Source organism: Lissotriton vulgaris, chromosome 4_1, assembly GCF_964263255.1.
Source record: "Lissotriton vulgaris chromosome 4_1, aLisVul1.2, whole genome shotgun sequence".
In the NCBI taxonomy this organism is placed as follows: domain Eukaryota; kingdom Metazoa; phylum Chordata; class Amphibia; order Caudata; family Salamandridae; genus Lissotriton; species Lissotriton vulgaris.
In genome coordinates this window covers 1,032,798,208-1,032,825,939 of record NC_141691.1, presented here as the reverse complement: position 1 = coordinate 1,032,825,939, position 27,732 = coordinate 1,032,798,208, and positions in this window count along the sequence as shown.

Below are 27,732 nucleotides of genomic sequence, written 5' to 3'. Positions count from 1 at the left end.
AGGGGTCACTAGTCCTACTTCCAACAGGCCCCCATGTCCATAGAGAGGGAGGTGGTGGTGGGTGGGGTGTGTGAGGGGTCACTAGTCCTACTTCCAACAGGCCCCCATGTCCATAGAGAGGGTGGTGGTGGTGGGTGGGGTGTGTGAGGGGTCACTAGTCCTACTTCCAACAGGCCCCCATGTCCATAGAGAGGGAGGTGGTGGTGGGTGGGGTGTGTGAGGGGTCGGTACTACAACTTCCAACAGGCCCCCATGTCCATAGAGAGGGTGGTGGTGGTGGGTGGGGTGTGTGAGGGGTCGGAACTACAACTTCCAACAGGCCCCCATGTCCATAGAGAGGGAGGTGGTGGTGGGTGGGGTGTGTGAGGGGTCACTAGTCCTACTTCCAACAGGCCCCCATGTCCATAGAGAGGGAGGTGGTGGTGGGTGGGGTGTGTGAGGGGTCACTAGTCCTACTTCCAACAGGCCCCCATGTCCATAGAGAGGGTGGTGGTGGTGGGTGGGGTGTGTGAGGGGTCACTAGTCCTACTTCCAACAGGCCCCCATGTCCATAGAGAGGGAGGTGGTGGTGGGTGGGGTGTGTGAGGGGTCGGTACTACAACTTCCAACAGGCCCCCATGTCCATAGAGAGGGTGGTGGTGGTGGGTGGGGTGTGTGAGGGGTCGGAACTACAACTTCCAACAGGCCCCCATGTCCATAGAGAGGGAGGTGGTGGTGGGTGGGGTGTGTGAGGGGTCACTAGTCCTACTTCCAACAGGCCCCCATGTCCATAGAGAGGGTGGTGGTGGTGGGTGGGGTGTGTGAGGGGTCACTAGTCCTACTTCCAACAGGCCCCCATGTCCATAGAGAGGGTGGTGGTGGTGGGTGGGGTGTGTGAGGGGTCACTAGTCCTACTTCCAACAGGCCCCCATGTCATAGAGAGGGAGGTGGTGGTGGGTGGGGTGTGTGCCAATGCCGACTGAATTTCAACCATAAATACATGTACACGTATAGGCAACATTACTCATCATCACATTATTCTTTTGCAGGGGATCCTAATCTGAGTGCCGCCATTGACACCAGGCCTCCAGCATCCCCAAACTCCGAGCACTCATGGGACGATTGTGCAGCCAACTCCGGGGCAGAGGATGGTGCCGGATCGAGCAGCCCGCCAGGGACCTCTGGCACGCAGGTCACACCTGCAACTACAACGACTACGGGCACTGGCATCACAACAACACCGGCGACTCGGACCTGCACAGCTGCCTCCAGCACCACTTCCACCACCACCACTACTACCACCACTTCTGCCCCTGCCGCCCTGCCCAACCCCGCCGCCAACGCTGGGCCAGCGCCATCCCAGCCACGCAGGGAGACAGTCAGGCAACCCACCACTGCAAGGGCAGATCCTGCAGGCAGGAGCAGGGCGGAAAGAAGGGCTGAGGACACAACACTGATTGCTGTGCAACAGTGCCATGAAGCACTAGTCCGGGTGGAGGCGGGCTATGCACGTAGCCAGGAACATGCAGACCGGGCCCACCAGGACTTTGTGGACAACACCGCCATGTTGGGGGCCATCGAGAGGCGGCTTGGCCAACTGGTCGACATTTTCAGCGCCAGGGCATCCGCCAACACCACCCCCCCCCCTCAAACACCGGCACCGGCCACAACACCGCCACCGCCGACTGCGCCCCTGGCGGCGGATGTGTTACCGAATCAGCCTGCGCCCCTAGCTGACCCCGTGCCGGCACAAAGACGGAGGGGCCGTCCGAGGCAGGAAGTGGCCGAGAGCAGTGTTGGAGCACATGACACACGCTCCAAGAGGAGCCGACAGTGACTCTTTGGAGTACCTCAGCCTCCGATCCAACCTGGAAAGTATCCGGACCCACCTGCCACAGGCCTGCTGCACTAGGCACACACCACCCTATGTGGTGTCTGCACGCCCATCTCATCTACCATTACCTTGGACTCTCACTCCCCCACCCCTTCACTCCTTTGTAAATATGCACCTACACCTATGCACAATCTGTAAATAAATACCACTTACTCACTCAATGATGTGTTGCCTCCATGTTTATTCACATGATTGCATCAGAAACAGACGTAACCAGGTTCAGGGATCCAACAGGTACAGAATAATGCCGCAACGGAGTGACCTAGGGAAACATAGAACCCGCAAACAGACGTTAGTAAACAGCATCACACTCATCCCAACTCACTGCAGTGCAACTTACAACAAACCACACACATCACTACACGAATGGCTGACACTACACACATCATGGAGAAGTGCATGTACTCATAAATGAAGACACACACACACATGCATACATCACATAACAAAACACATAGATGATCCCCAACACAATGACACCAGAGCAGCAAACCTACACAGGGCATACACAAGCAGCACAAGAGGGGCACACTTACAGTCAAGGGAAGTAGCGTGCTATGAGCTGGCGCCTCTGGTCCACACCTTCCTCCTCATCACTATCCTCATCAGTCGACATGGGTGGGTCGGGAGGGCGAGGAACTTGCTGTTCATCTGGGTCCAAGATCAGTGCAATGTTATTTCGCACAGCCAGGTTGTGGAGCATGCAGCAGGCCATCACAATCTTGCATACTTTGCCAGGTGCGTAAGGCAGGGCCCCTCCAGTCTTATCTAGGCACCGAAACCTAGACTTAAGCAGGCCAAATGTTCGTTCCACCACTCGACGTGTCCTACCATGGGCATCGTTATATCGCATTTCTCCTGCTGTGGTGGGATTGCGAATTGGACTCAGAAGCCAAGGCCTGTTTGGGTAAGCCGAGTCGCCTGTGTATGTGGGAATTAGAGAGAGACATCAGTACCTGAACATGTGGCCACACCAAGCCACCCAAATATCACTCCAGTCACCACAGCATACTCACCAACAAGCCAGGCTTGTGCCGGACGCAGATTTGCCATCAGTCGTGGGACTATGCTGCTCCGCATGATGTGGGCGTCATGTGCAGAGCCAGGAAATCTTGCACACACATGTGAGATAATGTTGTCGGCCTGGCACACCACCTGCACGTTAAGGGAGTGGAAGTGCTTCCGATTCCGAAACACCTGCTCACGTGCCCGTGGCGGGATGATCGCAATATGCGTGCCATCAATTGAACCCACAACGTGTGGAATGCCACCCAGTGCATAAAAGTCTGCCTTGAACGCTGCCAACTCTGCCGCCTGTGGAAAATGTATGTACTCATGCTTGTACAGCATCATGGCTGTCAGTACATCCTTGAGTACCGTGCTAAACATGGCCTGTGACATTCCCCCGGCATGTCCTATAGTGTACTGGAATGTTCCCGTAGCAAAAAAATGGAGTGCCGCCATCACCTTTTGGGTGGGTGAAATTGAGCCTGGATAAGTTCTCCGCGGCTGCAGGTGAGGAGACAACTTGTTCACAAGCTCCAGCAATCGACGTCGATCAAGCCTGAATTTCCGGACCACCTCCTCGTCCACCATGTCCTCCAGCACAGTATATGGGCGATGGACATTTTGAGCCCTCCTGTGTGGGAGTAAATGGAATGGAAGTCAATTCACATACAACGCATGTGTGTGCAACTCACTCACATGTCACCGCACTCTATCCAACATGTAATTGGCAGTGTTCGATTTGCTTATGTGTGACACCTCTGATTGTCACAACAACATGGATTGACGTAGCAATGTGCACCCACCAGCTACATGATGTGTTGCAACATGTCCAATGCACTCTGTTGCACCTCAACATCACTGCCAACAAGGCATGTGACATGACCCAAAAGTGACGGTCATTAGTGGCACACCGATGGGCATGGTATGGAAACCATGGGATAGAGCATGAAGTGTGGAGTCACGCAATCACGCACACAACCCTCAGCATGCAGCTGCAGACAATTAAACATAGTGCATCGTGCATCGTCAGCTGACATGCACTCATTGACGCCGCCATGGCGGTGCACTACTTCCGCTGTTGACGTCTGGCCATACGCGGCCCGCGTTCAACATTCCAATTGTCTGCACGTGCTAGAGACCGGGACGGATGTATCATTTGCAACAAAGTTGTAAGAGTGGCGCCACCATGGCGGGGCACGTATTCGGCGGGGGAGGTGGAGGCCAATACAGCCATAAGCTGATGTGCATGCACATGCCAGTTCATGACCCCCTTACAGTGACATTGCATCAGGCAGCCTACACCGGCCGGCCCAGCTCTACCCACTACCGCCGTGCCAGGCCTAGCCCTTGACCGCCGTTGCGGCCGTGCCAACTACCGCCGCTTCAGGCCCCCTCCACTACCGCCGTGCCAGACCTAGCCCTTGACCGCCGTTGCGGCCGTGCCAACTACCGCCGCTTCAGGCCCCCTCCACTACCGCCGTGCCAGACCTAGCCCTTGACCGCCGTTGCGGCCGTGCCAACTACCGCCGCTTCAGGCCCCCTCCACTACCGCCGTGCCAGACCTAGCCCTTGACCGCCGTTGCGGCCGTGCCAACTACCGCCGCTTCAGGCCCCCTCCACTACCGCCGTGCCAGACCTAGCCCTTGACCGCCGTTGCGGCCGTGCCAACTACCGCCGCTTCAGGCCCCCTCCACTACCGCCGTGCCCTGGCGGCCCTGGCACGGCGGTCATGGGCCTAGGTCTGGCACGGCGGTAGTGGAGGGGGCCTGAAGCGGCGGTAGTTGGCACGGCCGCAACGGCGGTCAAGGGCTAGGTCTGGCACGGCGGTAGTGGAGGGGGCCTGAAGCGGCGGTAGTTGGCACGGCCGCAACGGCGGTCAAGGGCTAGGTCTGGCACGGCGGTAGTGGAGGGGGCCTGAAGCGGCGGTAGTTGGCACGGCCGCAACGGCGGTCAAGGGCTAGGTCTGGCACGGCGGTAGTGGAGGGGGCCTGAAGCGGCGGTAGTTGGCACGGCCGCAACGGCGGTCAAGGGCTAGGCCTGGCACGGCGGTAGTGGGTAGAGCTGGGCCGGCCGGTGTAGGCTGCCTGATGCAATGTCACTGTAAGGGGGTCATGAACTGGCATGTGCATGCACATCAGCTTATGGCTGTATTGGCCTCCACCTCCCCCGCCGAATACGTGCCCCGCCATGGTGGCGCCACTCTTACAACTTTGTTGCAAATGATGCTTCCGTCCCGGTCTCTAGCACGTGCAGTTGCCGGTGTGTGAGCGTGACGGTCTGTGCAAGTGCAGCCAATGGGAGGTGTGGACATGGGCCACGGTTGGCCAATTGCAAGTACCGTATGGTGTTCACCGCAACACCAGGGCCAATCATTGGCCAAATTCCAAACACGCTCTCACGGCGGACCAATGGCTGGCGCCGTATGCCACTGACATGGCCACTGGGCCCTATATATGTGTGATGTGCAAAAGCAAACTTTCTACGATGACCACCGACTGCTGCCTGTGACCATCACCTCCACCTGCTGCTGCGGAGCTGACCACCGACTGCTGCCTGTGACCATCACCTCCACCTGCTGCTGCGGAGCTGACCACCGACTGCTGCCTGTGACCATCACCTCCACCTGCTGCTGCGGAGCTGACCACCGACTGCTGCCTGTGACCATCACCTCCACCTGCTGCTGCGGAGCTGACCACCGACTGCTGCCTGTGACCATCACCTCCACCTGCTGCTGCGGAGCTGACCACCGACTGCTGCCTGTGACCATGCCACCGACTGCCGCTCTAGTGCCATACTCCGTGACCTTGCCATGTCGAGAGTCAAAGAGGTCCGGTCTCGTCCCTTCACCGCCGCGGAGCTGGATGTCCTCGTGGACGCTGTGCTCCGCAACTACGGACGCCTGTATGGCGCACCCGGACAGGCGGTAAGTGCAGTGGGGGATAAGTTGTAGTGCATGAGGTGTCAAATGGCACCTGGGCTCTGGAAACTTGGCGGTGTGATGTGTGACCAACTAAAGAATCGATATGTGCATGGCTGCTGAGAGTAATGTGTTGCTCCTATCTGTGTGACTGGCCAACTGTCCACTGACTTCCACCCTTTTGTCTCCCATCATGGTAGGTAAAGCTGCACCTTCGCAAGGACGTGTGGAGGAGCATTGCACGTGAAGTACGAGCAGCGGGGGTGTGCAATAGACGACATACACACTGCCACAAACGCTGGGACGACATTTCCAGACTGAGCAAGAATGTAGCGGAAGTGACACTAGGGCTGATTCCACGGACGGCACGTCTGGCCCGACGCTCAATGACCCCTCTCATGCACCGTATCATAGCTGTGACGCATCCTGACCTGTCCGAGCGGTTGCGTGTGGATGAACAGCAACGTGGCGGTAAGCTTACTGTCAGTGTATGTTGCTTGTGAGTGCAATGCATGTATGGTTGCGCACACACATTAGGGTCTTCCGTCTATCGTGAGTCTATTTCCAATGGCATGTTGGTGACATTGCCACAGTTAACTTTGCACTTGCACATGCGGAATGTTGAGCCGATTCCTGCTAAGCTGTTCAGTTGTCATGCACATGCTGTAGTGCTCCGTCACCCCTTGCCAACACTTGTGTGCTGATGTAGTTCCTCATGCCCAGTGTGCATGCTGTACATGTATTACGGCCAACGCCACAGAATTCCTGTGAGGATGACTGCTTGGGGTGGGCTGTGTGCAGGTTGGGGGATCGATGGACAGTGTCATCAGTGGCTTTAGGGATTCCGCAGCAGTACTGTACGTGTGTGTGCCCATTACTTACACCCATTTCCTGTGCTTTTCAGCATTGGCAGAGGGCACTCAGCCACATACGGCGGAGATTACAGAAGGCAATGCATCCGGATCAGACGTCGCGCACACGCAGACTGACACCGAAGGGGCCAGCGGCGGAGAGGGGGACAGGACCGTCCCGGAGGACTCGCATGTGGAGACAACATCGTCATCATCTTCCGACAGTGTTGGTGAGTCAGCACTGTTGTCACAGACTGGGAGTGGGCAACCAACACCTTCGGTCGGGACACAGCACACAGGGCCCACCCTGCCGGCAACTGCACCATGTACTGTACGTGCACGCAGGAGTAGGGGGAGCAGAGTGGCGTTCGGTGTCGGCACCGCTGCCCCAGCCTCGGTGACCCAAAATTCTCTTTGTGCAGAGGCTGTTGATCTGCTGCGACAGCTGTGTGTGGGCCAGACAAATATGATTAATGCATTCCAAGACCACGATAGGAAGTTGGGGCAGGTGGTGGCATTCATGGAAGGTATGCATGGTGATCTGGCTGGTGTACACAGGACACTGCAGTCATTGTCTAACAGTGTGTCGTCTGCCATTGTACAGTCGCACGGACTGGGTGGTACTTCTGTTCCGCCATCTACAACTCTGGATGTGTCAGGGGGGAGTGAATTTTCTGACCAGGACTCCAATACAGGTTATTGCACTAGAAGCAGCGTCAGCCAGCACGTCAAGGCACGGAGGCCTCAGACCCCATCCCCTAGGTCAGGTAACTCTGTTCACAAGGGCAACGTCAGATATAGTGGAGTACACACACGTGAGGCAAAAGAGGGGTTGGGTGTAATGGCTACACATGCTGCACAGCCATCCCACACACAAGGTACTACCAGGCCAAGACTCACTCCCGCTTCCATTGACACTACCCTGTACGAGGACAGTGAGAAGACGAATACATCTCTTGAGGGCTCGCATACTCCCAGTACCAGGGACACTAGGAAGGAAGGTGCCACTCCCAAGGGCAGGGAAAGCAGGAAGGATGTAGGCACTCCCAAGGGCAGGGACAGCAGGAAGGATGTAGGCACTCCCAAGGGCAGGGAGACTACGAAGGAAGGTGCCACTCCCAAGGCCAGGGAAAGCAGGAAGGATGTAGGCACTCCCAAGGGCAGGGAGACTACGAAGGAAGGTGCCACTCCCAAGGCCAGGGAAAGCAGGAAGGATGTAGGCACTCCCAAGGCCAGGGAAAGCAGGAAGGATGTAGGCACTCCCAAGGGCAGGGAAAGCAGGAAGGATGTAGGCACTCCCAAGGCCAGGGAAAGCAGGAAGGATGTAGGCACTCCCAAGGCCAGGGAAAGCAGGAAGGATGTAGGCACTCCCAAGGCCAGGGAGACTACGAAGGAAGGAGCCACTCCCAAGGGCAGGGACAAGAATAGTCACAAGACAAACGCACCTAAGAGGAGCACGGACAGTCCCAGGGGCAGGGACACACACGGGCAGAAGGGGTGTCCAGCTGATATGCACACCACAGACGACAAGTCTGCTGCCTGCAAGAGGGCACCATCCAGGGAACAGGGCAAGTCCACAGAGTACAGTACTCCTACGGAAATGGAACATCCAAGGCCCAAGGACTCGCCCATGAATAGTGGCGCTGTCAGGGACAGGCATACATCACCCATAGTTGCTCTGAGACAGCTGTTTTCTGGCAAACGGAATACAGAAGACTCAGCAGTGGAGTCACCCCTTACATCCACTCCCATCATGGCCCGTCAGGGACGGATGCAGGTGGACCCTGTCGTGGCATCCCCCATGACACATGTTGCAGAGGCCACAAGGCAGCCACACAGCAAACGACAAGCAGGCTCCAGCACGTCCCCAGAGACCATTCCCCCCCCAGCACATGCACCTCCCATGGTGGGTGAAATTGCTTCTCAGTCCGGTCGACTTGTGGTTCCTGTCCTGTCCAGGGTGCAGGCACATGTCCAAAAGAAGCGTAGACACACAGCATTGACACATGCCCAATCCGATATCGGCCAATTGCAACTATCCCCCGCTCCCAGAGCCACCCTGCCTCCTGGACCATACAGTCCTGTGGCTCATCATTTCAGTGGTCACAGTGGCGCTGGTGCAGTTGACTCGCATGTGTCTGTTAGTGGCAGGGTATCCGTCGAGACAAATCCTGTATCAGGTGCTGGCAGTGTATCTGGGTCTATGGGCCATGTGTCAGTAACTCGGGCTGTGTCGGTGTGTCACACTCCTGTATCAGGTGCTGGCAGTGTATCTGGGTCTATAGGCCATGTGTCAGTAACTCGGGCTGTGTCGGTGTGTCACACTCCTGTATCAGGTGCTGGCAGTGTATCTGGGTCTATAGGCCATGTGTCAGTAACTCGGGCTGTGTCGGTGTGTCACACTCCTGTATCAGGTGCTGGCAGTGTATCAGGGTCTATAGGCCATGTGTCAGTAACTCGGGCTGTGTCGGTGTGTCACACTCCTGTATCAGGTGCTGGCAGTGTATCTGGGTCTGTGGCTCACGTGTCAGTCACTACATCTGTGGCTGTGTGTCACACTCCGGTTTCTGGTGCTGCCAGTGTGTCCGATGCGGGTACTTCACGCAATCCACCTGATAGTGTGCTGTAAGTTGCTGTACTGTGCCCTCTGATGTACCTGCTCTGGTGTCCACACTGCCCTGTCGCTGTTCTGATACTGATGTATGCCCTCTGATGTACCTGCTCTGGTGTCCACACTGCCCTGTCGCTGTTCTGATACTGATGTATGCCCTGTGATGTACCTGCTCTGGTGTCCACACTGCCCTGTTGCTGTTCTGATACTGCATTGTGCCCTCTGATGTACCTGCTCTGGTGTCCACACTGCCCTGTTGCTGTTCTGATACTGATGTAAGCCCTCTGATGTACCTGCTCTGGTGTCCACACTGCCCTGTTGCTGTTCTGATACTGATGTATGCCCTGTGATGTACCTGCTCTGGTGTCCACACTGCCCTGTTGCTGTTCTGATACTGCATTGTGCCCTCTGATGTACCTGCTCTGGTGTCCACACTGCCCTGTCGCTGTTCTGATACTGCATTGTGCCCTCTGATGTACCTGCTCTGGTGTCCACACTGCCCTGTCGCTGTTCTGATACTGATGTATGCCCTGTGATGTACCTGCTCTGGTGTCCACACTGCCCTGTTGCTGTTCTGATACTGCATTGTGCCCTCTGATGTACCTGCTCTGGTGTCCACACTGCCCTGTCGCTGTTCTGAAACTGATGTATGCCCTGTGATGTACCTGCTCTGGTGTCCACACTGCCCTGTTGCTGTTCTGATACTGCATTGTGCCCTGTGATGTACCTGCTCTGGTGTCCACACTGCCCTGTCGCTGTTCTGATACTGATGTATGCCCTGTGATGTACCTGCTCTGGTGTCCACTATGGGCATGCTCCATTCTAGACTGTGACTTTGCTCCGAATCAGCGTAAATAAAATAGCGATTCATGTGTCGTGCTTTGTCAGAGTCATTCTTGCGTGTGTGATGCTGGTGTGGATTGGTATTTTCTTGGGGGCGGTGGGTTCTGCTCAGGACCCAAGTCCTGCAACAAGAAGTGGGGTGACGCAGAAATCACGACAGGAAGTGATAGGGTGGCTTCCACTCAGTAGCAGTTTATAGTTATCATGCTCCCTGTTGAATTAGTGGGGGGACGCCGTCCACCCGCGTGGTACCCCGACTTGAGCCCTGGTTGTGCTACGTGTCACTCTCCCCTACCTGGGTCACGGCCCTTGGAGGCGTTGCCGTACACAGGCATTTGTGCATTTTGGGACATGTCACTCCCCCCTCCCTACGTCACCGCCCTGGCCGGTACTCCTCTCCAGACAGCGAATGCTTAGGTGCCTACCTGCGTCGTCGTCGATGGTGGGCCAAGACGAGGACGTACTGGATCGCGTAGAGTATCGGGTAAGCCTGTAGTGCAGGGTCCATGTCGGCGTGCGGCTCGTGGTGGGTATGGTCGCTGTGGAGCATCCGCCGTGTTCAGGCAGGTTGTTTATCCGCCGCGCTTTTATGTGTGTTTTCCGCCATCTTGATTTGGAGGACGGTCCTAGTCGTCAGTCCGTACGGCGGAGTCTCTGGAAAGGTTACGTCCGCTGCGTGGTTGGGTGTGGTGGTGCGGCGGACCGTGTTCTACCGCCGCGGACGGAATTTGCCACGTATTTCGTATCCTGATTTGGCGGACGGAGTGTCCGCGACGGGCGCACGGAAAATAGGCCTGTTCCGCATACTCAGGGTATGCGGAGGCACTTCCGTCCGCCATCCTAATGACCCCCATAGTCTCCAATGTGGTATACTGGTTCGGGAGTTCGATGTTTGTCAACTTGTAATTTCATCTTAATTTTGTTTTGTGCCAAGCACTTTCTAGCTTTGTTTTGAATAGATATTAATTCCTTTATTTTATCTGTGACAGATGGTGCCAAAATCTGAATATTAGGTGTTTGAGTAGGGATACTACGAGGGTGGTAGCCAGTGGAGAAATAAAAATGGAGAACAGCCCAGAGCAGAGTGAACACTATTATTATAAGAAAATTCGGCCAGGGAGAAGTGATTCATCCCATTGAGAGGTCAGAGTTGTAGTAAAACAGTGCAAGGTTTGTTTGATGTATTGGTTGACTTTTTCTGTTTTTCTGTCTCTCTGAGGGTGAAAGGCGATGATAGAGCTACTTCAATTCCTAATTGATCACAAACATTCTTCTAAAATTTAGAAATACATTGGTGGCCCCTATCTGAAACAATTTAACTTGGCAATCCATGCAGTCTGACAATTTGTTGTATGAAGATATCACAGATTTCAGTTGCATTCGGGATTTTTCTCAGTGGAATGAAGTGACTCCTTTTAGATAATAAATTGACAAACACTACTATGGTAGTACAGGTATTAGAAGCAGGAAGGTCAGTTATAAAGTCAACACTAACAGTATGCCATGTAATCAATGGAATAGGTAATGGCTGTAAGATCCCTGCTGGAGCTATGTGTTGGGAATAATTACGGGCACAGATTGGGCATCTTTTGACATATTCTTGGATATTTTTTAATACCATCCCACCAGAGGTTTTGTTCACATAATTCTTGAGTTTTATGAATACCTGGATGCCCTGCTAAACCTAAGTCATGATGCTATTTCATAATCTGTTCTCATTTGTCTTTTGAAGGAAAGAATCATTTGTTTTTATGGAAAAGAACCCCATCTTGTATTGAATTATGTGTTTTACTTTCCCAATCACTTTGATTAATCTTTTGAGATTCTTTTTTTACTTCAGTCAAAAAGGTGTCAGACTGAATAGCTGCCACTATGCGATCGGTTGGTATGATATTTGGAATTTTAATTTTGGGGTCTTTGGACTTCTCATTTAGTCGAGATAAAGTGTCAGATAAGACTTGTTTCTGTCCTGGTCGATAGTTAATCAGGGAGTCAAATTCGCTAAAAAAGTGTAACCATCTCATTTGTCTTGGTGTTAGTGCTTTGACTGATGTGAAAAACTGTAGAATTTTATGGTCTGAATAAAGGGTTATTGTATGTTTGGCTCCCAACAAATGATGTCTCCACTCTGAAAAAAACATCCTTTATGGCCAATAATTCACATTCAGCTATTGTGTAGTTCTGCTGGAAGAAGTTTACGAGATTAATAGGCTAATGAGTGGAGATAACCTGTCTTGGCATCTTTTTGCATCAAAACTCCACCTACTGCTGTTTGAGAGGCATCTGCCTCTATAAAAAATGGCTGGTCAGGGTTTGGTTGGGAAAGTACAGGAGCTGTTGTAAAAGCCTTTTTGAGTGTTAAAAATGCAGTGTTAGCTTCTTCTGTCCGGTGAAAAGTTTGTCCTTTTTTTAATAAATGCGTAATAGGAGTTACAATTCTAGAGAAATAGGCAATAAAATGTCGATAGAAATTTGCCAAACCTAAAACCTTTTGAATGTCTTTAACTGAGTTCGGAGTGGGCCTGCTAAGAATTCCATTGACCTTTTTGGGGTCCATGGTTACACCATTGGGTGAAAGGATATATCCCAAAAATTCTACTGACTGGGCATGGAATATGCATTTTTCAGGTTTAGCATAAAGAGAATTTTCTCTTAATCAGAGTAGATCGTGAAAAACTTTGTTTATGAAATACTGAAATGCCGGGGGAGCATTACACTGCCCGAACGGCATAAGAGTATATACGAATAATCCAAATTTTGTATGGAACACAGTCTTCCATTCATCCCCTTCTTTGACGGGTATCAAATGATACGCACCCCTAAGATCTAATTTCGTGTAGATAGTTGAACCTTTGACCTGATCTAAAAGAACAGGAATAAGGGGAAGAGGGTAACAATTCTTAATCGTAGCTTTATTGACTGCGCAATAGTCGATGCATGCTCTGAGATCTCCAGATTTTTTAGCTACGAAAATGAGTGGAGAAGATACTGGAGAAGTGGAATGACGAATAATCCCCTTTTCCAGGAGATCATCCAAGTATTCCCGCAAATACTGGGTTTCTGGTTCTGTGAGGGCATAGATGCGACTACAGGGTAGAGGAACTGCAGGTATGAAATCAATCCTGCAGTGGTACACCCTGTGAGGTGGAAGTTTGGTCGCTTGGACTGGGTCAAAAACATCAGCATAGTCTGTATAGACAATAGGTAAGATGTATTGTTCCATCTGTGTGCTAGCCCAGTGTACAGTATAAATAGAATCCTGAACTTCCTGGTAACAATGAGCTCAACAAGCTCACTGTCCTTAAGACCTAATCAATACTAGGTTTATGTTTTTTCTAACCACGGCATTCCCAGGATTTATCCAAATGTTTTAGTATCTATCAAGTCAAAAATTATTTTTTTCTGTGTGACTATGGTTAAGGGTATAGTGTGAAAGCGAATTATTCCTGAAGATAGAGCGGCACCATCAACAGACTCTGGTTCAGGTTTTGGGATATTTGATATTCCTAGTTTTTGCGCCAACTGGATATCAAAGAAATTTCCTGTTGTGCCAGAGTCCAATAAAATGGGCAGGATATGTCTTTGTTGAATTGTAATTATGACGGTCAATAAAAGCATCATATGTCTTGGTACATTCTTACTAATGCTGTTTGTATGTTTTGAGGTTTTTCTAGTTCTTACTCTCGAAGAGACGACCTCTTCAATCTTAGAGACAGTTAGTTTCCTGAATCAGATTGTTCAGCTTTCAAGAATGCTACTGATTTCTTACTTTGAGGTTTAGCAGTACGTTCCCTGGCAAAATGCCCGGCTTTACCGTAGTAAAGACATACTTTTTCCCTATGTCTGCTTTCTTTCTCTTCGGAAGACAATGGGCCTCTGATACCACCTATCTGCATAGGTTCTGATTCACTGCCTTTAGATTCTTTATCTTTCTTTTCTGTTTTTAGTACAAAGGAGTGAAACTCAGCCTTGCTTTTTTCACATTTTCTTTTGCTTGAACAGTGATCTACAAGATCAACAAACTCCCCATAATCAAAAGGTAAGTGAACTATGTGAGCCAGGGAGTCTTTTAAGTCATCTTTTAAACCCCTATAAAACAATGAGGTATGTTTCTCTTCTGGTCAATGCGTTTCTGCAAGCAGACGGTTAAAGGTAGTAATATATGTGAGTAGGACCTTGGTTCCTTGATGGAGATTTAAAAGCTCATTGTCCCTAGACTGCACAAAACCATGAAGGGTAAATAAACGCGTCATTGTTTCCTTGAAGTTATCGAAATTTCGTAAAAGATTATCATTGGAATCTATCAAAGGAATAGCCCAACTAGCCGCGACACCACCAAGGTATGAAATTATAAATGCTGTATCAGAATTAAACACTTAAGGTTTGCAAAGGAAGTGTAGTTGACATTGACTCATAAAAGATGCTAACCGGGAACAATCCCCTGTAAACTGTTCTGGATTAGCTAAAGGGACTGGAGTGGGCAAAACGACTGTAACTTGTATAGGTTGCTCAGGCTGTTATGAACTAGTATCAGAAGAATGTGGAAAAAACTTAGGGGGTGTCAAAATACGCATGTGTCTGGACCTTTTGGTTCCCTCCAATGCGTGAACCCTGCCTTACTTTTAGTTAACTCACTTCTGAGTGCCTGATTCTTATTTTTTAATTTCTGCATCTCGACTTTCAGTTCTCTAATAACCTCAGTGAGTTGTGAGAGTTGAGTACCTTCCTCAGAGAATTCCATGTTTGATCACTGTCAGCAAGAGCGTAGTGAGGCTTGGTCTTCTGTCAGGAAAGCACTTACCTGTTCTCCTTGCTCTAGCTGACAATGACCAAAACCCTAGTCCTCCTGGAAACTTCCCAAGCATCAGAATATAGAAACTACTCTGATACTCAGAAAAGCCCCAAGGGGAAAGGAGGAATGGGAATGAGAGAGAAAATGAAATATTGTCTCTTCTTGGTGTTGTGCGATACCTCTATATCGTAGGAATCACCTTCTTTCTCAGGAACTGAATTTGGAAGGATTATTCTTCTAAAAACAAAGGAAGACTTCTTGGCATGTTCTAATGCAAACAGTATACATACACATATATATTTTAACATCTGTTAACCAATTTTCATAGTTTTGCTATTATACATCACAAGAAATAATTCTAGTGCCTAGAAAAAGCTTTAGTTCGCCTGAATGCTTTCTCTGTAATGCTTGTTAACTGTTTTTTAGACAATAATTATGTCAATCTTCTGTTTTTTCACTCTAAGTAGAAAAACAATTGTTAAACAAACCCTGGATTGTGTTATATAGATGAACACCAAATCAGAGCTCCATAATTATTCTACCTTTTCAAGATATTAATTAATTAACAATTGTTCCATAAAGTTCTCAACAAGTTTTTATCATCACTTGCTTTGATACTCAGTGATGTATCTTTTCCTAGAAAAAGTCCTCTCAAAGTTAACTTTACAAGCGTCTTTATACTGTTTCTTGTCTTGGATTAAACTCTCCAGGAAATACCAGTTGAAGTCTTTGATGAACACAGTTGTACTCATTTAAACAACGAAATTTAAACTCACAGATGATGTTCTGTTTCCATGATAATTCACTTATCTGCTTAATGATGTTGTTTTCTTTTTCAAGGTTTTCGGGACACCAGAAGGTTTTCAGGGAATGAGGAAGTTCCGGTTTACTGGCAGGATAGAAGATCTTTCCGGAAATGCACTGAAGACTGATGAGGGCGAAGGGAGAAGAACAAGGAGGAGGAAGGCTCTGGAGACGACTGATGAAACAGCAAAGATCGGCGCATTGATCCGGAGAGCTGGAGAATGCCCCAGTTACTTACCGGTAATCTTCATTACTCCAAATCCTTGTCTTCCTCGCCACAGTATTCACACATGAGCCTCCCGCTCCACACAGAACTCCAAGTATAAAAAAAAAGCACTCTAGTCTCCCTATCCCTCCTCCAATATGACCCCCAGTGGCTCCAGCCAATCCCATAGAGGGATACAGATACACCAATCCGACCTGAAACCAAGCCGCAGACATGAAGCCACCACCAGTGCCGGGAGGGAAGGGAAACTATACTGGGGCGAGGAAGACAAGGACTCGGAGTAATGAAGATTACCGGTAAGTAACCGGGGCATTACCTCCTCATCCGCCTTTCTCGCCACAGTATTCACACATGAGCCGATACCAAAGCAAATCAGCTTCATGCAAGGAAAATGGGGCACACCATAATGCAGCAAAAACAATGTTTATTAACAAGAGGCAATAACAACCAAAAAGGACAACCTCTCAGGGAACCCCCGCAGATAAAACAGAAGAGGCAAATTAAACAGAACCGCCACCCCCAATCTGAAGGCGGTAATGGGACATGAAGATATGATGGGATGACCATGTAGCAGCTCGGCAACATCCTCCATGGACACTCCCTTAAAAGCAGCCCATGACACAGCAACAGGCCTGGTGGACCTACCCTGAACAGGAAGGGAGGGGACCTCAGAAACAGAAGCATAAGACAATAGAATGGCCTCCTTAATCCAATGACTGATCGTGGAGAGGGAGGATTTCAGTCCCTGACGCGACAAACCAAAATTGACAAACAAGTTGTCAACCTTACAAAAGGAAGATGTGCGTGACAAATAAATCAATAAGGCACGACGAACATCCAAGAGGTGCAAAAGGGATTTCTCATCCGAGGAAGGATCAGGACAAAGATCCGGAAGAACCACTTCAGCAGACCAGTGAAAATAAGAATCCACCTTAGGTGAAAATGTAGGATGAGGGCGTAAGACCACATGGTCCAACAAAACCAACAAAAATGGGGCAGAACGCAGGAAAGCCCCCAACACACCCATACGCCTGGCAGAAGCAATAGCAACAAGAAACACCACCTTGAGCGTCAAGAACTTCAAGTCCACCGACTCCAAGGGTTTGAAAGGAGCCAACTGCAAGGAACGCAAAACCAAAGGAAGGTCCCAAGGAGGAGGACACATGATAGGACGGGGACGTTGGAAAGAAAGAGACTTAAAAAGTTGTGTAACCAATGGTGAGATCGAAACCAAAGGAAGAACATGGTACGCCCGAATGGCGGCCCATTGAGCCCGAAGAGTCGAAATGGCCACGCCCAACACAAATCCATCATTCAGAAAATCCAGAATGCGAGCTGAGTCCAAAGAATCCAATGACAGCTCACGACCAACACACCAAGAAGCAAAAGTATCCCAATGCTTGGCGTAGGATTTAAGTGTAGAAGGCCTCTGGGACTGCTGAATGACCCCAGCCACAGTCACAGAACAACCCTCACGTATCAGAGAATCCCTCTCAAGAGCCAGGCCCGCAGACCCAGGGTACGGAACACAGGCAGAGGAAGAAGAGGACCCAACAGAGGATAAGGCACGAACGGCAAGGGCCACCCCGGAGACACAGCCAACTCCAACAGCAGGGGATACCAAGGGCGACATTTCCAACCCGGAGCAATCAGAAGCACAAAGGATCCCTCCCTCTTGATCTTCAGCAAGACCGCTAGAATCAGGGGAAAAGGGGGAATGGCATACAACAGACCCTCCGGCCAAAGGAACGACATAGCGTCCACTCTCCAGGCATCCTGGCAAGGCATAATCGTGCAAAAGCAGGGGATCTTGGCATCGCTCGGGGAAGCAAAGAGGTCCACAATCGGGTAGCCAAACACCCTCTGCAACCTCCTGAACATCAAATCCGTGAGGGACAAAGATCCCATGGAAGGAAACACCCAGCTCAGACAATCTGCCACAGTGTTCTCCGGACCCGGCAGGTAAATGGCAGACAGGGACGCCAGGTTCACCTCCGCCCAACAAATAATCCGACGGCTCAGGCAACTGAGGGGACGAACCCTGCAACCCCCTTGATGGTTCACATAAGACATCACCACCTGATTGTCCGTCCGGACTTGCACATGGTGACCCTGAAGGAGAACCGAGAAATCCAACAGACCCAGAAGGACGGCCTTCAGCTCCTTGTAGTTGGAAGAACAAGACAAAACCGACTGAGGCCAAACTCCCTGAGTCGTCGAATCCCCCAGAGTAGCACCCCACCCCAGCAGGCTGGCATCGGTAGTAAGAACCCGGGTGGGGACAATCAGAAAGGGGCGGCCCCTGGACAGATGACTCCAATCCAGGACCACCCGAAGATCCTCCGACATAGGAATCACAACATTCATATCTAGGGAACAGGGGTCCCGATGCGACAAAATGTGGGACACCACCGGGTACATGTGGAGGCGAGCCCACGGCACCATCAATAAAGATGCCGACATCAGACCCTGAACCCTCAACCACAGGCTCACAGGATGAGAAGTCCTCAAAAACAGGGAACGAACCGCAGACATCAGGGACAGGATACAAGGAGGGGGCAGGAACACCATACCCAAATGAGTCCTGAGCAGAGCCCCAATGAAAGTCAATTCCTGTGCAGGAACCAGGGAGGACTTCGACACATTCATGAGGAACCCGTGACGCTCCAGGACAGGACATGGCACACCCTCTGGACATGCCACTCCGCCTTAGAAAGAGAAGAAGCAGAAATCAAAATGTCGTCCAGATAAGGAAAAACACAAATGCCCTCCCCATGCAAATGTCCAATAAGAGGAGCCAGAACCTTAGTAAAGATCCTGGGGGAAGAGCAGAGCCCAAAAAGTAATACCTGGAATTGGTAATGATGACCCAGGACGCAAAACCGGAGAAACCGCTGAGAGTCGGGATGAACAGGCACATGCAGATACGCATCCCTCAAGTCTATTTATGCTAGCAAATTGCCCGAGACACCAGAGGAAGGATCAACTTAAGCGAAATTATTTTGAACTTCTGGTGAGGGATTAAAGTATTGACCCACTTCTGGTCCATCACTGGCCAAAGATCCCTGGTGCATTTGGCCACCAGAAAGAGGATGGAATATGTGCCCAGCCCCAACTGGTCGCTGGGCACAGGAATCACCGCATTCTTGGCCACCAGGGATTCGATGCCTTCCAAAAGTGCCAACCGCCTTAGAGGGTCTCTGGGACAAGGCGTGGACTTGAAACAGTCTGGGGAGTCCGGGTAAACCCAAGATGTACACCTTCCGAAACCACCTGAAGAACCCACTTGTCTGATACAGTCACGCGCCAAGAGTCCATGAAGCAAGTGAGGCGACCCCCAACCGGACCTACACCAGGAGCGATCCAGTCATGACTTGGAAGTGGGAGTGGAGGAGGTAGAAGCACCAGAGAACTGGGACTTGTCAAAGGAAGGAGCACCCCAGCCATGCCCCCTTCCACGAAAGGGCTGACCAGTACGGCCCCTCCGAGAATGACCAAAAGCCCGCTGGGAACCAAAGGCACGGAAGCGACCAGTACGCTCAGGAGCAAGGAGCTTGCGGTCCTCCGCCGTCTCCTTCACCATGGCATCCAAAGGAGGACCAAACAACTTAACACCCGAAAAAGGGATCTTCATCAGGAGACTTCTGTGCAGCATCCGCTTTCCAGGAGCGAAGCCACAACTGACGCCTCGCAGCCACAGACGACCCAGCCGCTGAAGCCGCCGCCCCCAACGAATCAAAGGAAACATCAGATAGCAGGCGAACCCGTTGTTCCATCATCACCAGAGTAGAAGAAATATCTGCCCCTTGATCCAACAATTCAGCGACAGATTGAAAATCCTTCAGCAAAGATTGGATCGCGTAAGATGAATAGGCAGCAGCCCGGATAGAAAAATTTGCAGCCGCCAAAGTGCGCTTCACCGCAATATCCCCTTTACTGTCAACCAGGTCAGCCGGAGAAGAATCCTCCGAAACAACAGCCCCATGAGAAGACATGCTGCCCATCAAAGTATCCACCTTCACCGAGGAAGGGTACTTCACAGCAAAATCCTGCAGCGGGTACCGTTTACTCAAAAAACGCGAAATTAACCCTTGTCCACATCCTTCCCTTCATTATCCAAGACTTTCAAAACAGAAGAATGTAAAGGCAATGTATCAGGCTCAGGACACTGATATTGAGAAAACTTATTTTTTGTCTTCCAGAGGCACCACAGAGGCAGGAAACACCAAGTTCTCACGAATGTGACCCAGCACCACCTTCAGGTCGGCACCTTGCACAAAGTGACCCCGGACATCAATATCCTCCTCAGCGTCAGAATCAGCAGCAGCAGCACCATCAACTTTTGCCCATTTATCAGGAGGAACAGGCACCTGACCCTGTAATGCAGCAGCCACAGCAGAATTAATCATCTGATGCAACAATTCCATAGAAGGATTCGCCACCCCAGAACCAGAAGCCCCTTCCAAGGAACCAGGAGCAGGAGCATTCAGAGAATCGCGCTCCATCACAGACACACACGAGGGATGAGTGGAACAAACACAGGCAATGAAAGAGACAACACGCCCGATATAAAAAGGACCCAAGGTTGCTAGGCAACCAATAAACCAGCCCTTGGCAATTTCAAAATACCATAAATGCCGTACGCAGAGCCGCGCGCACGCGCAATGCAGCCACAGACCGTTGCGGGGGCAGATGCAACAGAGACCTGAAGGTGCTCCCCCTTCATCCAGTGAAATATGCAGAGACGGCAGCGGTCAAGAATGCTACTGGGAGCCTCCGGTCCCCACAACAAGCGCATCCGGCCCCGGAAACAGGTAGACAAGAGAACGGGAGCCACCGGCCCCCACAGCAAGCGCACCCGGTCGAGCTACGTCCGCTGAGCAGGGCGTGCGGCCAGGAAGGAAAACTCACTTCCCAAACAACCGGCAAAGCAGGACTCCAGGAGTCCCGTACGTCTTAACACAATGACTAAAGCCGAAAAGAACAAAACGCCACGAAAGTCTGCTAAGTTCGCTAAGCAGGACAAGAGGCGTGGAGTCAGAAGAAGGGGGAAAAGAACCATTAAAATATAATACCCAATTAAACTACTACCCCCAAACTTAATACCCAGGACACAAGGGGACTGCTCAAGCAGGACCCCAGCCCCACTCACCTGACCAGCAGGAAGCACAGCACTTGGAGAAGTGCAGAAAAAAAGAACAGGTCTGATTGGTGTATCTGTATCCCTTTATGGGATTGGCTGGAGGCACGGGGGCCATATTGGAGGAGGGAGAGGGAGACTAGAGTGCTATTTTTTTTATACTTGGAGTTCTGTGTGGAGCCGGAGGCTCATGTGTGAATACTGTGGTGAGGAAGACGGACGAGAAGGTAATGCAGTAAGTGCTGACTTTGCCACTTAACAAGACCAAGCGATTTCTTGCAAGCGCGAGCGGTTTAAATACTCTCTACTGCTCGTGCCTGCCGAACTTGACTCGTGTTCCACTATTTTCTCAGTTGACACGTGGAAAACCAATTATCCAAGCACGATGCAATGCCTCAGATGTTTCCAACTGCATTCTGAGCCTACGTATGCAGCGTGAGGGAAAAAAAGATTTTTAAGCTTACTGCTTATTCACATGCAAACCTAAACAATGGGTCACAATTTCCAAAATGATAACTCCTCCACAATGTTCGTTACTGAAAAACTAATGTGCACAGCACCAGGAGTTAAAAGGAAATAAAACAAATATGAAGTGAAAGACACTCCAAGTGAAACATCACAAACAATGTAAAACATGGAATGTGCACCACCCCATGGATTTTAGCAGTCATTACAAGCAATGAATAGCTTAATACAGGAATACTGCAAAACCTCAAGAAGATCTAGAATGTGTAAAAACATTAGAAGCTGAGGTGAGAGCTTGATTAGCCTGAGTGTTCATGACAAAGAGGAGGAAGCACCCGGAAGATGATGAGAAGAGTAGCGTGGAGTCAAACAGCATTGGGAGAGAGAAGAGTCTGACCACTTCTGTGAAAATCGACGAAGGTGCCGTGCAGGGAAACATAGAAAGAAGACCAGCCAACGAAGACAACAGCACTCCAGAAACCTGGAGTGAAGAGTGGTGGCTGCCCTGGGAACCATGACTCCCCTGCCGCAACTCAGGAGAGTTGTGGCTTTTCTGGTGTGTGTGAAGGCATAGGGATACATAAGGGACGGTTTGGGAAAGTAGATAAGGGGCAAATTGAGATGGGTGGGAAATGAAGGGCCAGATCGGGGCACTGTCCTAATTATGGGAAAATGAGGTATCAGGAAAAAGCAACCTTGCCCCGTAATTTTCTTTAAGGAGAATATGTCTTTCTTTCCTTTCTTTGAGTTCTGGTTGAATTTCTTTTTCGTTATTCGGTGTATACAAAGGTCATCAAAAGTACAAATGAAGGGAAAAGGGATATCCTGCTGATAATGAAGCCCAAGACTGGGATAGAAGAAAAGACTAATCTATTAAAAGATAGTAAAAGCATTTAAGACGACCCAGAGAAAGAGGCAAATTCACATGATCTTATTGTGCACTTCCCCATCCTCACAATCCAGTAAAAATAACTGAAGATGCAGTCTAGAAATAACTAGACAACCCAATAGAATGGAGGTAATGGTTCGCAATTCACAGCAGAAGGAGTTTTTTCCCCAACATCCATCGGTGTGATGATGGTTTCTATCCCTCATAAGTTAAATGAACCAGACCTTTTACTTACCTTGCTCTTCCTGTCTTTTCTCTTGGCAAAGTTGGTAAACTACGCACCACAGAGTCCAAACCTAACAAAAAGAAAAAAGAAGAGGGTTATTATTGGGAGAAGAAGAATCTAGAGACCGTAACAGAAACCACAAGACCATTTTGATTTCCTCCTAATTCGTACTTTTGCATTTTGTTCTGTTAAGCCTACACAAGAAAATAAACACCAAAATAGAGAAATGCATTAGGCCTGCTAGATTTGTGTTTTACCTATCCCTCCCACATGCAAATTTAACAAACGTGGTGAAAATATACTGAACTGTGCGTCATTGTTCCTTTACAAAAGAAGAAAAATTAAGTGCAAAAATATAACTAGACCTCTAATGAAAATGCAGGTCACCCACCACAATAACATTGAAAAATCAAATAAAAGTGCAAATAAATACTAGTGCATGCCCTGTATCAAACAAACAATACGCTTATACAAGAGTTTTTAAAGTTCTTTAAAACTAGACACCTGGGGAAATCCAGGATGGGGTGACTTGTGTGGCTCTCACCATCTTGTTTTACCCAGAACCCCAGGCAAACCTCAAACTTTAACTAAAAACACATTGGCTCAGCCATGCTGCGAACCAGAAAGTGTAAACTTCATTTAACTTTCACTTACAATCTTTTTGTCTGTGCTGGCTGTTGGAGGTGTTTGGAGTAGGATCTTGCGAGTTGTGCTGTTTTTTGGTCTTGTTGGTGTCTCTATTGTCCCTCTTCTGTAGGCACACTTTAATTTGTATATTACAATAGTATTTTGAATAGTTTTGTGCACTGCATTGTCGGGTGTTTGTCCATTTAGGGGTTTGAAGTTGTAGGGGTAGTAGGAAGTGTTATTTTATGTGGTATTAGCATTTAGGGTGTGTTGTTTGGGCAGGGACATGCCAGGCAGGGGCAGAGAAAAGAATCTTTTGGAAGAGAAGTTTAGGGGTCTGCTGTGGCTATTGGTGCACTAACTTCTGAGCATGTTCGGCAGTGGAGGAAGGGTGAGCCATGGTACCCTATGCAAGAGAGGTAGGAGCATTGGGAAAAGGTGCTGTTCCACGTGAGTCATGTTGTCCACCAACTTAATCATTGATGGGCAAATGTGGTCTGCTGGGAGGCAGATCTCCTAGATCCCATGGGGATTGAAGTTGGTGGGCCTTTCGGTAAGTCCCTATATTCTATGAGCTTGTAGCTGTGTTGCTTTCACAAACATCTTTAAACCATTTTTAACAGCAAGGCCCAGGTATATATTTGGGTTAGTATGGCATGAGACTAGCTAACTCAGTTAAATAAACAGAACATGCCTCCGGGACTGTTCACAGTGGCTTTACAATAGCCAAAACAGACCATGAAGCACAGGAGTGGCCCATAAGTGCTGTGGGACCCATTCGGCACTGTGCAGGGAGTATTGTCACCTGGCCTGCTATGTCATTATTGATACCAAACTATAGGTGTATATTATGAAAAATGCCATAATTCCTTTATGAGCATGTACAGGGCATTTACGGTGCACTGGTCAACTGTAAGAAGCTAAGTGAAGAAGACAAACAATAATGGCTTCGTCTGATGTGTTTATCATTGTTCAGAACACATATTGACTTGAGAAGGACAAGAAATATCATACTATCTGGAGAGGGGGTGAGTGCAGGAGCCAGTCAGAGGTGTAGGGGGGAAGATGGCGGCCGGGTAGGACGCCCGGTCGGAGAGCTCCGCGACTCTGCTTGAGATCTGCAAGAAACTGCGCTAGACTACACCGCTACTGGCAAGAAATATGCTGCTACTACTACTGTAGACAGTAAGAATGTAGACCGAATAAGTTAATACCTGCATATTCTCCGGGGGAGTGTGGAACAACGGCATAAAAAGAACGGCATAAGAAATGATTATCTACCTGGTCCCCGACGGACTTCCACCACGGAGGGAGTTTGAAGGCCCCCACACGCAAAATTTGAGGCACGTCTCGGCTGGTTACGCGGGAATGTGGGCGGTGGCGGGGAGAGCTAGAGCGACCTGCAGGAAGGCTTCCGGGAGGCTCGGCTTTCAGTTCCGGGGCATAAGCGGCAGAGGCAGAGGCAAGCCGGAGCTGAATTCGTTTTTACGAGAGGAGCGCAAAAAAGGTAGTGCAAGTTGGAAAGCCCCGATTTTAAAGTTAAACAGTACTTTTAGTACAAGGAAGCATATCGTTGACCCCTTTGCCACCTACTTCGCAGAAAAAGAGTAAAATTACACCTTATCACAACACATGAGCGAGGCACTGGGAAAGGGGGAGGATGAAGAAGGTGAGGAAAGGGGCTTTGGAGAAAGAAGAGAAGCAGTGCAAGATAAAGATTCATCTACTGGACATAAGAGCTTGGGGGTTCCAATCACAGGAAATAAAAGGGGCGCAGAAGGAAAAAGAGGACCTCTGAACGTAGTATCCTGCTACAGCCTTAGAAATAGAAGCTTTCTCAAACAGGAGCAGTATCCAAAAAACATTACTCCAGGGGAAGTTAACAAAAGAAAAACTAAAAAGACCAAAAGGACTCCTCAAGAAACCACCAAAAATAGCACTGATAGTGGGAAACAAAATGCTGAAGATAAAATCGACGCAGCCTTGAAAAGTAAACTCAAGATTACCCCTTCTTTGAGAGCTTTTTTTAAAGTTCAAAAACAACAGCAATCACACACGGTAAGAGACAAGGCGAATCAACTTGATCTCTTATCAGAAAGTCCTGAGCTTGTACTAACACAGTTACAAAATAACAAACTCCCCACAATAGTAGCTGCGCTTACATTACAAACCGAGAGTCCTAAAGAACTTCACAAGACGCCAAATATCAACAGAGCAGCGCCAAAGAATACGGAGGATAAAAGCCATACGCATACGCAGCCCACAGAGAAATCAGTAATTTCCCTGTACCTCAAGAAATGGCAGAGGCAGCCGCCGCAAAAAGCATTCAGGACGAAAACAATGAAGAAATGGAGAGGAACGAGAAAACCGTACAGAAGATACAAGGGGCTGAAAAAGAAAGTCCCAAAAATCAGACGAACGAGTTTCTGGAGAGAATATGGACTGAGATGAGGGACAAATTTACCATATCAGAGGCCAAACAAGACAAAATTCAAGAAGTATGCGAGAAGTTGGACGGTAAACTAAACACACTAGGAGTGAGAGTGACAGCTGTGGAAGGAGAAGTAAGTGTCTTGAACAAAAGGGTGGAAAGTAACCGGAAAGAGCTAAACACATTAAAACAGGAGGGGAAATATCTGAGCGAGAAGCTGGAATCGCTTGAAAATCAAGCCAGGAAAAACAACATACGAATCCTAAATGTGCCAGAGAATGAAGAAGGGACTGATATTAAGAAGTTTATTGTAGATCTCCTGGTGGAACATTTTCCCTGGATTGATGCAGAGCAATTAAAGGAAGAAATGCAAAGAGTTCACAGAGATCCATTCGGAAAAAATAAAGAAAGGAAAACACCTAGGAAAATACTTATTAGCTTTAAATCCTACACATTAAAAGAGAAAAATCTTGGCGAGGCCCTGAAAAAAGGTAACTTCAGTAAAGGATCATGGTCCTTCAGGATCAGGTCCGACATGTCAAAAGCATCACAAGACAGGCAATGGGAGTTGGGGAAATTCATGCCTGAACTACAATCACTGGGTGCCACAGTGCAAATGAAGTTTCCACCTTCGTTAGGAATCATGTGGCGTAACAAAATTAGGAACATCAGAGATCCTGCAGAGGTGAAAAGTCTTCTCGAGCTAATGTGAGACAATATCCGGATGGAAGATCCCACAAGTTAATAAGGATATCTAGATGAAACAATAATAAGAAAGTGAAAAAACACATACAAGTAAATATAGAACAGGTCGGTGTAGAGCGCGATAAGTAAAAAACACCACACACAATCAAGTCAAGAGTCAAGGAGCTACAAAGGGGTTAAGATGAAAACCCCAAGAAAAGAAGAAGGAGGCTTCCCCAGGGAGGGTAAGGACAGAGCACAAAAACAAAAAAACAAAAGAAACTCAGAAAACAAAAAATGGGTGGGGAGCAAAATAGGGAAAAAAACAAAAAAAATAATCCTCAAATATTGGAAAAAATGGAAGGAACGGAAAGTCGAAGCCCCTATTAAAACATTTAGTATTCGTAATCAAAATGCACTAACAACAAACATGATAGATGGGAGAAATTAGTAAAAAAATCAAAATACTCTGCTGGAACGTGAATGGCATGAGGACAAAAAGTAGGAGTAATAAAATCCTAGAATACCTCAAGACAGCTGAAAGTGAGATTATTATTTTACAAGAGACGCATCTCCTAAAGGAGGAATGGGATCAGGTGATGAAAAACCTAAGATGGGTTGATACGTACGTTTGTACAAATCAAGGGTGCAACATCAAAGGAGTAGCCATTATCATCAAAAAATCATTAAAAGCAATTATGGAATCCTCGGAAGTCGATAGTAAGGGTAGGTGGGCAATAGCTAAAATAAAAATGGGAAACACCTCATATACAATAGCCGGTTACTACGGTCCTAATCTTGATGACCCCGAGTCCCTCCAAAATGTATACACACATCTGTTATCTGCCACTACCCTGGTAATCCTGGGAGGAGACTTCAACCTCATATTAGATCCTAGAGTAGATAGGTCCCCCCCAGGAAGGCAACCCAATTTACCGAAAATGAGGGAGTGGATTGGAATATATAGAACAGACTTAGATCTGATAGATATATGGAAGGAAAAAGGAGACAAAAGTCAGCCTTACACATTACATAATAAAAAACTGGGGCATAGGTCAAGAATAGACTACTTCTTGATAGATAGAAGCCTACTGAAAAGTGTAACAAACTTAATCCACATGCCAGCCCACCTATCAGACCATTCCGCTGTACAGCTAACTGTTCAAATAAACGCAGCCAAAACGCAAAAGAGATTTACAGTTGAAAGGGCTATGTTATTAGACCAGCAAATCGTACAGGAACTTAAAACAGAAACAGAAAACTTTTTTGAAAACAATAAACTAGGTACAACAAAACAAGTTACTTGGGATGCATATAAGGCTGTAATAAGGGGCAAGCTCCTTAG